The sequence below is a fragment of the Marmota monax genome, unplaced genomic scaffold, assembly GCF_021218885.2.
Source record: "Marmota monax isolate L192 unplaced genomic scaffold, Marmota_monax_Labrador192_F-V1.1 WCK01_AAM20220418_F8-fsc00122, whole genome shotgun sequence".
NCBI lineage: Eukaryota > Metazoa > Chordata > Mammalia > Rodentia > Sciuridae > Marmota > Marmota monax.
The window spans coordinates 7097721-7108425 of NW_026695223.1; the positions used below are offsets into that span (position 1 = coordinate 7097721).

The 10705-nt window shown below is 45.0% G+C and overlaps 1 pseudogene; it reads right to left on the bottom strand.

Annotated features, from left to right (window-relative positions):
* Positions 1-1332: 1332 nt before the first annotated feature.
* Positions 1333-1816, bottom strand: LOC124086177 (small ribosomal subunit protein uS13-like; annotated as a pseudogene).
* Positions 1817-10705: the final 8889 nt, after the last annotated feature.

The window sequence follows — 10705 nt, forward strand, 5'->3', positions numbered from 1 at the left end:
TCCAAAGCCATGAGCCAATATAAACCTCTTTCTTTATAAATTATCTCAGGTATTTTGTTTTAGAACACAAAGAAAGCTAAGACACCATCCAAACTTACTCATGAGAAAGACCAGTCTGAGAGTTCCAGGCTCTGGGGTTCCTGCATCTCTCTCAGAGGGCCCAGAAGAATGTGTGAACATTCCTGTGTTTCCTGATCAGGCCCCCAGACAATTCAGGGCTTCAGGGTACCATAATCATTACCAGGTCACAAGTGGAAGATGACCAGTTAAATTGCTAGGACCCAAGAAGCAGGACCTAGAGTCTGAGTGACCAGGAGTGAGAGCCAGGTAAATAATACATATTCCCAGAGAAAATAACAAGGCGGGATCTTCAGAAAGTAGCTGCTCTGCAACCACAGATCTCAGAGCATTTACAAAGAAAGGAAGGGATCGGCTGTGAAATACAGATGGTAGATGCTTGTCCAGCCCCAGTGGCTGTGACTTGTCAGTTTATAGCCCTCCCTCCAGGAGAGCCAGTGAGAACCTGGAACTGGAAGACCCCTTTCTGACAGTTGCCACAGTGGCCTGGCAGGTATTTTTGCATTCAGGGAGGGGGAGCAGTGGATGATGTCTCACTATGCTCTGGAGCCCTCCCATCTCCCCTGGGAGCCCTTAGCCCTCTCCCTTCTGGGTGGCAGGCCTGTTGATTGGAACACCTTCCTGTCAGTCGTCTCTGTCACCAACGACAGCTGACAGCCTACCTCAGATTCCTGAAGGAAATCTCTTCTGAGTTTTCCAACCCTGTGTCCACTCTGGATTTGGGGATTTCCTGCAACCTCAGCCTGGACCCCTCTCGTGAATGCTTGATTGGGTGAAGATCTGCTTCTGGCAAAGTCTACCTGTCTGAACCTCTTTTGCCATCCTGATCTTCCTGAATGGTTCATAATGCACAAGGGGTAGACGTGGCTGCAGTCTGCCACCTCCTATGAGCTGGTCCATTGAGTCCAGAGAGACACATAGAGGCATTTTCCTGAAAATTAAAGAGCAGCTGGTACACAGAGCATTAACTGCAGACTGCTGCATGCTGGAATTGAAAGTCAAGAGTCTCGCTATCCTTTCACGGACAAGGAAAACCCATCTCTCAGATCTTCAAAGCCACATAGCTCTAAGTGGCTTTGTAAGTGGCCTAACTCTGACCAAAATTCAGGGCCTTTTTTCTTGGTCTATCATCCTTTCCCCTCTTCTATGATACCTCCATAATAACTTTATCTTAGATTATTGTTCATTGATTTTGATTATAGCATTAAACACTGTTGAAATAAATTCTCCTCAGTGTCTCCCCGCCCCCCCATCGGTATATAAACTATTTATTAACAGAAAATGCCTACAGACTCATTTCTTCTTAGATACACCCACGGTGCGGCCGCGGCGCCCAGTGGTCTTAGTGTGCTGGCCTCGGACACGAAGGCCCCAGAAGTGGCATGGTCCCCTGTGGGCCCTAATCTTCTTCAGTCGCTCCAGGTCCTCCCGGAGTTTATTGTCTAGACCATTGGCCAGAACCTGGCTGTATTTCCCATCCTTTACATCCTTCTGTCTGTTCAAGAACCAGTCTGGGATCTTTACTGTCGTGGATTCTGCATAATGGTGATCACACGTTCAACCTCATCTTCAGTGAGTTCTCCAGCCCTCTTGGTGAGGTCAATGTCTGCTTTCCTCAACACCACATGAGCAGACCTTCACCCCGCCCCACACCCTTAATGGCAGTGATGGCAAAGGCTATGTTTGTGTTGAGTACCTGCAAAATGTGCTGGAACTTTTCAAGAATCACTAGAGACATGGCGGCAACAGAGCAGCAGCGTGTAGGCCTCCTGTGGAAGAAGCTCCTCAGTGTCTTTTTGTTCAGGTAGACTCCTTAGCTTCTTACAGATGAAATGAATTTAAAAGAACAATTTTTTTAAAAATTGTTCTAATTAGTTATACATGACAGTAGAATGCATTTTGACACATCATACATAAATGGAGTATAACTTCTCATTCATCTGATTGTACATGATGTAGAGTTATACAGGTCATGTAATCATATATGCACATAGGGTAATAATGTATGATTCATTCTATTATCATTCCTGCCCCATGCCCCCTCCCCTCCCTTTCACTCCTCTCTGTCTAGTCCAAAATACCTCTATTCTTCCCCACCCCTTATTGTGAATTAGTATCTCATATCAGAGTAGACCTTTGGTCTTTGGTTCTTTGGGATGGGCTTATTTTACTCAGCATAATAAAGAATATTATTTTAAGAGAGCAGATCTCATGTTAAATGTTTTTTTTTTCTGATAACAAAATAAAATTTAAAAAAGACTGGTGTTCTTTCTAACTTATGAGTTTCAGTGTGAACTGTTCTTTTGTTCTTTGTGTTTAAGAATAGGTGTGTAACTCCAGTGTTTGTGTTCGCGTCATTGTTTGGTTAAGATTTTGTCACTATGATAAACTGATAGGCATAAGTCATTACTGTCCTGGGTGGGGGTCCACTTGAGGGCTGTTCACACAATGAGTCAATAAAGATTGTCGTAGACAAGAACTGCCTACCAGTGAACCCACCCAGACAAGAAAGTCCAGAGGAGACTGGAAGCTTGGAACTTCAGGTAATATGTGTGTGTGTTTGTGTATTTCACTCTTTAACTTAAAAAAAAAAAATTGCACAACCAGCAAGCACTTGTCATAGAAAAAAATAAAAAGAAAATCGATCATCATATTCTGATGTGTTTCCTTTCGTATATATCTATATATAAATAGTTTTTTTTTTTTTTTGTATCACAGATTAAACCCAGAGTTGCTTAACCACTGAGTGACATCCTCAGCAGCCTCTTTAAAAAATATTTTATTTAGAGACAGGGTCTCACTAAGTTGCTTAGGGCCTCACTAAGTTGCTGAGATTGGCTTTGAACTCACAACCCTTCGGCCTAAGCCTCCTGAATCACTGGGATTACAGGCATGTGCCACCACACCCAGCTTCCTTTCAAATATTGTTTTGCACATATACATTTAATAGGTGGCTAGTCTTGAGTTTGTGAGTATCAGAGTGTGAGAGAGGTATGGGGGCTTTGAGAGTGGACACATGGGAATGATTCTAAAGATTGTCCAAGGAATTTAAACTGGTATGGTGGCATGATGAGGGAGGTAGAAAGAAGAGCTGACATGAACCAAAGGTCTCAGTGGTCGAAGGATTGTTTGAGTTAAGGTAAAAGAAGGGAAGGAGTTAGAAAATAAAAAAGAGCTGGTTGGAGAAAAGGTGGCTTAAAAGTATGACATTGAGAAGATGGAAAAAATTCTATTTGAAGTTATATCGTGCAATATGGTAGCCACTGGCCATGCGTGACCACAGAACACTGCAATGGGACTATTTTGAATTGAGATGCTGCTAGTGCAAAATATATACCATTCTCATGAATTAGTACCAAAAATGTAAAATATTTCAGTAATAATTTCTAAGATATTGGTGACATGTTGACATGATAATATTTTGGATACATATTGGCTTAAGGTACATTATTAAAATTAATGTCATTTATTTTTTATTTTAAAATTATGTATATGGCTCAAATTATATTTCTCTCTTTTTCATGGGGGTGCTGGTGAAGTAGAATTAAGTCATGTGGCGAGAGAATTTCAAGGAACATAGAGGCAAGTGGAAGGAAGAATCATCTATGCAGATACTGAAGTGACTAAGAATTCATAGCAGAGTCATGGTTGAGTGAGTGACAGTGAAGTAGAACATAATGATGTTCAAGAAATGAAGATGTATGGCCCAGGGTGATAGATGACAATGCAAATGTACATAGAAGCATGTAGTGAGCTAACTGGAGATTTGAAGTTGGGAGATTTTAGGGACAAGGGAAGGAAAATGGTCTGGACATAACAATAAGGATTCACAGAGGTATCTGTTCTGTAGTCAGGACCAATGGAAAGAAGGTTGTGGAGCAAAGACGTTCACTGCCATTAGGAAGGGCTACAGAGGAGGGGTGTTTTCAGAGGAGGCCGGGTTAGGGCAAGAGGACAGAAACTGTTCCAAGAAGAGGAGCATGAGCTGAGAATGGCCTATGAGCTCTAGAGGGCACCCTGGATTGGCACCCCTGGATTGGCAGGGGAGTGAAATGCAGGGTGAGCCGAGAACCTGGCGCTTCTTTAGAGGACTGGCATATTGGGGTTATGGGACTTAATAAAATGAGCTCTGGTGGTCTTGAGGCAGAATGGATAGAGGTGAGGCTCTGAGTACAGGGAGGTTAGGAGGAGTGGTGTTCTTTTTTCATTTCTGCTGGGGGACATGGAGGCCTGGAAAAGGGCATTTGTACCTGAGTTTGAGGAAGGGTGCGTGTCTCCCTCTTCTACAAGGCCACCAAATGCTGGTCTCCATCAAAGTCCTCTCGATTTTCATGCAGTACTTGTGTTATGGTTTGGATCTTGAATATTCCCAGAAGACCTGTGTGTTAAAGCCTGGCCACCAGCTTGTGGTGTTACTGGAAGGTGTTGGAACCTCTAGGAGGCGGGGCCTAATGAAAGGAAGTTAGGTCATTGGGAGATGTGACCTGGCCCTGGAGGTCAAAGAAGGGATTCCAAGCTGAGATCTGAATGATCAACAGGAGTTCACTAGGCAGCAAGGGAGGGGAAGCATGCCTACAGAGGAGCAGCTCCTAGGAGGTCAAGGGATATGCCCTTGAAGGGGATAGTAGAATCAGCCTCCTCCTCTCATTCTCCTTTTGCTTTCTGGCTGCTGTGAGGTGACCAATTTCCTCTGCCATCTACTTCTACCAGAATGAACTATACAGCCAGAAGCCCAAGGGCAACAGGGCCAAGCAACCATGGACTGAAATCTCTGAAACCATGAGCCAAAATAAACCTTTCCTCCTTTAAATTGATTTATTTCAGGTATTTTGTCACAGTGACAGAAAGCTAACAGAACTTCAATAGGTGATTTCTTCAGCCAATCATAACTTCAAATTATTACTCAGAAGCAGATGACTTTAAACTTTCCCTGTAATTCTCCTCTGCTCCCTTCTCTTCTCTGGGTGTGGGTAACCTACTCCATCGTACTCTGGCTCATTCTGGGCATGATTAGAACAAAGCACATGTTCTTACTCCCACAGTTGTGCCTCTGAATGGAAAGCACCACTCTGCATGGGGCCAGAACTTGGGCTGGGTCAACGGCTCTCCCTGCCTCCCTCCCCACATTCAACCCATTGCTAGGTCCTGCCCATAACTTTGTGTCCTAAAAAGCTCTCTAATCTGTGCATTTTCATCCATCTCCACAAACCACCCCTCTGCGTCAGAGCGCTATAGTAGCCTCTTCCCTGTGTATTTCAGTACTGCCCCTCCTGCTACGGTGCACACCACCTCTAGGGGCATATTTTCAATTTTTTTCATGCCTTTCTTTTCATCTAAAGCTCAGCAGCAGTTCCCTGTTGTCCTCGGGATAGAACTGAAGCTCTTCCTTGTGCCCTGCAGCTTCTCTGCACACCATCCAGCCTTCTTTCCCCGCAGTGCTTGCACCTGACTCTGTGTTCTCACGTGGCCGTCTCCAGATATCACAGGGCCTCCCAGGAGCTGCTCCTCTGTAGGCATGCTTCCCCTCCCTTGCTGCCTAGTGAACTCCTGCTGATCATTCAGGTCTCAGCTTGGAATCCCTTCTTTGACCTCCAGGGCCAGGTCACATCTCCCAATTATATACTCTTTCAGGTCCTGTGACCATTGCAGTTTTGGGCCATAATTATTGGATGAGTATCTCCCACCTGCAGGTCCCCTACGGGCATGGACTCACCATGAGGGCTGGAGTCATGCCTGCTTTTACTCAGTATTATATTCCCAGCACCTAACAAAAAGCCCAGCACACAGTATGTGTTCAATAAATATTTTGGGATGAATAGATGAATGGCTTGAGATGTCATAAAAACCCTCATATTTTCTCAAATACAGGATCTACTTTGATCTAGCATGCAATTCCAAAAATTCTGGAACTCAATTTCACTCAGTAATTACATAAGCATTTGGATCTTTACCAGGAATGGGGCTGGGCCTACTCTGCTGCTACAAAGCAGACTAGAACACCTTTGCTAGAACTACACAGATTGCTGCTTGGCAGAACATCCTCCAGTTACTTCTCACGCTTGGGGGCAAAAGCCAGAACTGGTTTGCTGAAGCGCGTTGTTTCTGTCAGTTTTTTTTTTTTTTAATTTTTCAATATTTATTTTCTAGTTTTCGGCGGACACAACATCTTTGTTTGTATGTGGTGCTGAGGATCGAACCTGGGTCGCACGCACTCCAGGCGAGTGCGCTACCGCTTGAGCCACATCCCCAGCCCTCCGTCAGATTTTTCAATGATGAGACCAAAAGACCCAACAAGAACAATTTTAAGGAGGGAAACTTTATTTGGGGGCTCATGGTTTCAGAGGTCTCAGTTCATAGACAGACATCATGGTGGAAGGGTGTGGCAGAGAAGAGCAATGGGAACTTGACACCAGGAAGCGGAGAACTCTGCTCAACAAGGACAAAATATAAACCCTAAAAGCATGACCCAGGGACCCACCTCTTCCAGCCACACCCTACCCATCTGAGTTACCACCAAGTTAATCCCTATCAGGGATTAATGCACAGGTTAGGTTAAACCCCATTCTAATCCAATCATTCATTATTAAATTTTCTTTCATTGTCTCACACATGAGCTTTTGGGGGACACTTCATATCTACACCATAACACATGTTGACAAGTCTCAGCATCTTTTGTTCCAGTAGACCCTTCCTTTTTTTCTAAGACAGTGTCCATCTGCAACTTTGGTCACACCTCTGGGTGGTGAGGTAAACAGCAACTCAGTGGGTGGAAGGAAGGGCAGGCTAAGGAAGCTTTTGCAAGCTCTGAGGCTTAGCTGACCAGAGCCCACTTCCTCTGTGATATCAGCCTTTTGGGTAGCTTCTTAAAGGCAGGGGAGGTGGGGGACCAACTAGAGATGGACTCTCCATTTCAAGTGAGGCAGGTTTGCTATCTGAGTTCAACCCCCACTCCTTGAAACGTTTACTCCCCCTAATGACTTCGCTGGCTATTTTCAGTGACAAACATTCCCACTCCAGGGCCAGGCTCTGATTTTGGCTTCCTCTGGGAGCAGGGAGAAGGAAGCAGCAGATGCCCTGCTCACGACTGCCTTGGTGCCAGCAACCTGCCTGTGCTGCTGTGGGTGCCCGGGACTCTTTTCCTGTCCGCCCTTCTCAGCTCCCACGGTTGCTGACTCTTCGCCATCTGACCATCTGCCTCCGCTGCCCCCCCCCCCCAACATTTCTGGCCTGCTGACGCTTGCTGTGCCCGTGGGTGCCCATCTGCCCAGCCCTTGGAGTGGAGCACTCCTGCCCCCTGCTCTGCAGATGCCCTGTGCAGATTCCATTGCCCTGGTCCTGAAACCCTTACTGCTATGGCAGACACCTGATAGGAGAGCGAGGTTTACGTGGTGAGGAGTCCATCAGTGTCACCACACCAAGTAAACACTACTGGGTGGAGATTCGAAAAGATTTTTTTTTTTTTTTTGAGGACAAAAACAAGGATTACTTGTCTTTATATCCAGAATGCCTAGAATATATGCTATTGGTAACTATTGGTTGGACTGGAGTTGGGGAAGGGGAGAGAAAGTGCAACGGATGCTCTGGAAGAAAGGAGGCTTGGTGCGGGGCTGAGGGGGTGGGGGTGGGGGGGTGTGGTTGTCAGTCCTGCCCTTCTATTGGGGGAGAAGTCCCTGTGCAGAGCAGGAAGCTGCTTGGCTTTGGCCCTGACTGCCAAGATCCCTGGATCTTGCTGGCCCCTTCACCCTTGAAAGCACAGAATACAAAAAGCAAAAGAAAAAGGGAGACAGGGAGACCTCATGGACCAGCGATGCTTTATTCAGCCCCAGAGGGACACATCTTTGGGGGCAAAAGGGCGGCAGGCCGCCTCAAGGGTCTGGCTTTTATGTGGCTTTTGCAGAGCCAGGTCATTGGAGGAGCTAGTTACTTTTGGTAGGCCCTCTTGGAGGGCAGGGCAGGTAATGGGAGGGATTTGGGGTGGGGTGGGAGGACAGGCAGTAACCCTATCCTTCAACCCTCACCTGATCTTCATCCTCACCTCACCCTCCATTGGGTCTACAGTCCCACCAGAGAGGAAATTTTTGTATTGACAAGCAAGAGCCCAGGAGACCAGGAGGGCAGGAAATCTGGCAGCAAGTGAGAAACTGCAGGCTGTGTACTCAGGACGAGTCAAGCGCTCTGCAGCAAGCACAAAGACAGGTCCATCTTTCACTCCTCTTTTGTTTCTTTTGGATTATAAAAATAACACATGTTCACAGGAGGAAATAAACAGTATCAAAGCCTGCTACCATTCCTGATTCTATTCTCTAAAGCTAACTCTATTAACAATTCTTTAGAAATCTTATGGAATGTACTATTTTCCAAAGCTCATACATGTACAACTCAGATACAGAATGTGTGTGTCTACATGCAGATAGACAGAGAGATGGAATTTGATGATGCTGTGTGTCAAAGGAAATGGTTGTCCATGAATGCAAAGTTAAGGGGGTTCAGGTCCTGGCAGCAGTGAAAAGGCTGCGGAGGGCTAGGTTGGAGCTCCAGAAGAGAAGCCAGGGGAACAATAGGGTGTAGGCGAGGCTGGAGGTGGCTGGGAGTGGCAGGAATGTTTAAATAACAAAAGATTTGCGTAGCAAAAAATTATGCACTTTAGGAGGTGAAGATCCAACATCTAGTTAGCTTCAGTTTCCTTCAATAAAAAATGGGATAGTAATGTCTATTCTTACAGGTTTATTGTGAGGATTAAATGGGAGGTAGTATAAAGAATTCAGCATTGTACCTATAACAAGGCACTAAGCATTTTCTCAGTGTGTGCTATTTTGTGTGGGTTGTGTGTTGCTAGAGATTGAACTCAGGGCCTTGTGCACGTTAGGCAATTGCTTTTACCATCAAGCTACACCTCCAGTCCTAACAGTTCACAATTGCTGCTGTTGTTATTGTCACAGTGGTACATTGCTGCTGTTAAAGAGTGCTTCATATGGTGCCTAGTACCAAATTGCTCCTCTGGTCACCTAAGCTTCCTGACAGAATCCCTCTTTTCATTTTGGAATTCATCTTTTGCCACTAACCTGCTTCTTCCCTTTTGTTCCATGATTTTTATTGATTTATTAATTATTATTATTTACTAAGGAGTGAACCCTAGGGGCGCTTTACTTTTGAGCTACATCCCAGTCCTTTTTTATTTTTTATTTTGAGACAGGATCTTTCTAAGTTGCTGAAGCTGGTCTTAAACTTGCAATCCTCTTGCCTCACATCCTGAGCACTGGGATTATAGGCCTGCACCACCATGCCCAGCTTTCATGAATGTTTTAAACTTCTACATACGGTGCACCTTTGAAGGAAACTTTCTGGCACCTGGAAAGCATAAATCCTTGGAGATGTGTCGGGATGTTTTAGGCAGTAAAGGTGAGTGTCGATTTTTTTACTTCTCACTGGCCCTGCCAAAGCTGTTGGGCATGCTTTAGGTGGGGACATCCACTGATTTGCTATACTTTAAGTGTAGTACCTGAGGATACCAGTCAGAATTACTTGCTTAAGAAAATACGCGCGGGGCCTAGTAGTGCACACCTATAATCCCCATGGCTTGGGAGGCTGAGGCAAGAGGATCATGAATTCAGAGCCAGCCTCAGCAAGGTGCTAACCAACTCAGTGAGACCCTGTCTATAAATAAAATACAAAGTAAGGCTGGGGATGTGGCTTAGTGGTGGAGTGCCCCTGAGTTCAATCCCCAGTACCTCCCCCGCCCCTGAAAAAAGAAAAAAAAAATACCCAAGAGTCATTAGGGCAGTTCCTGTTCATGGTCTGCATTTTAAGGTTGATTGTTAAGCTCCACTGAGATATTCTGGGCCAGTGATTCTGTCCTTCTGGGAAATTCTGTGTTTATACTTGTATTGAGAATGTCTGGTTTAAAACTCTTAGCTCTAATATTCTGCATCCCAGATGCTCTTAGTTGTCAGTAAAACTAAGCCTGCCTACGCACCCTTCTATTCTTGATTTATAAATAGGTTTATCTGCCTCACAATTACACATATTCTATTGTGCACATGCACATCCCTTAAGGAGCCTTCTAGAGAGTAACTTGCTTTGACTCTTACAACATTATCTGAAAACTATTCCCCCCCACCCATGTGAGCATATTTAGAAGGAGATGAAACTATTGGCCTGTGGAGCCCAAAAGACAATCTCCAACATGCACAGGAAATCCAGAACCATGCTTCTAACAGATCTTCATAGGGGCAGGCTCAGGATTGGCTAGTGCAATTCGGAGAGGTGTGCACTACTCTTTTTCTTTCATGCATGACCACACATGTTGTGGCTATGAGAAATATTAGTGAGAAAGACAATAAAAGAAAAGAAAGAACAGTGGGGTCTGAAAAGGTAGTGATGATGTAGTCTTAGATATAATTAAGGACTTAAGTTGAAGGAAGGAGAGGGCACTCACTACATACATCAAGACCCATGAGAGGTCGGCCTGGCAATCAGGAAGGGAAAAGGTGGGGGAAATTGCCTTAAGGCTAATCAGGTTGGAAGGTACTCCGGGTTCTGGGCAGGACTGAGACTTAATTAATTATACTATTATGTAGCACTTTCAGGTATGGTACTTCACTTATTTCTCTGTATAATCCAACAAGGA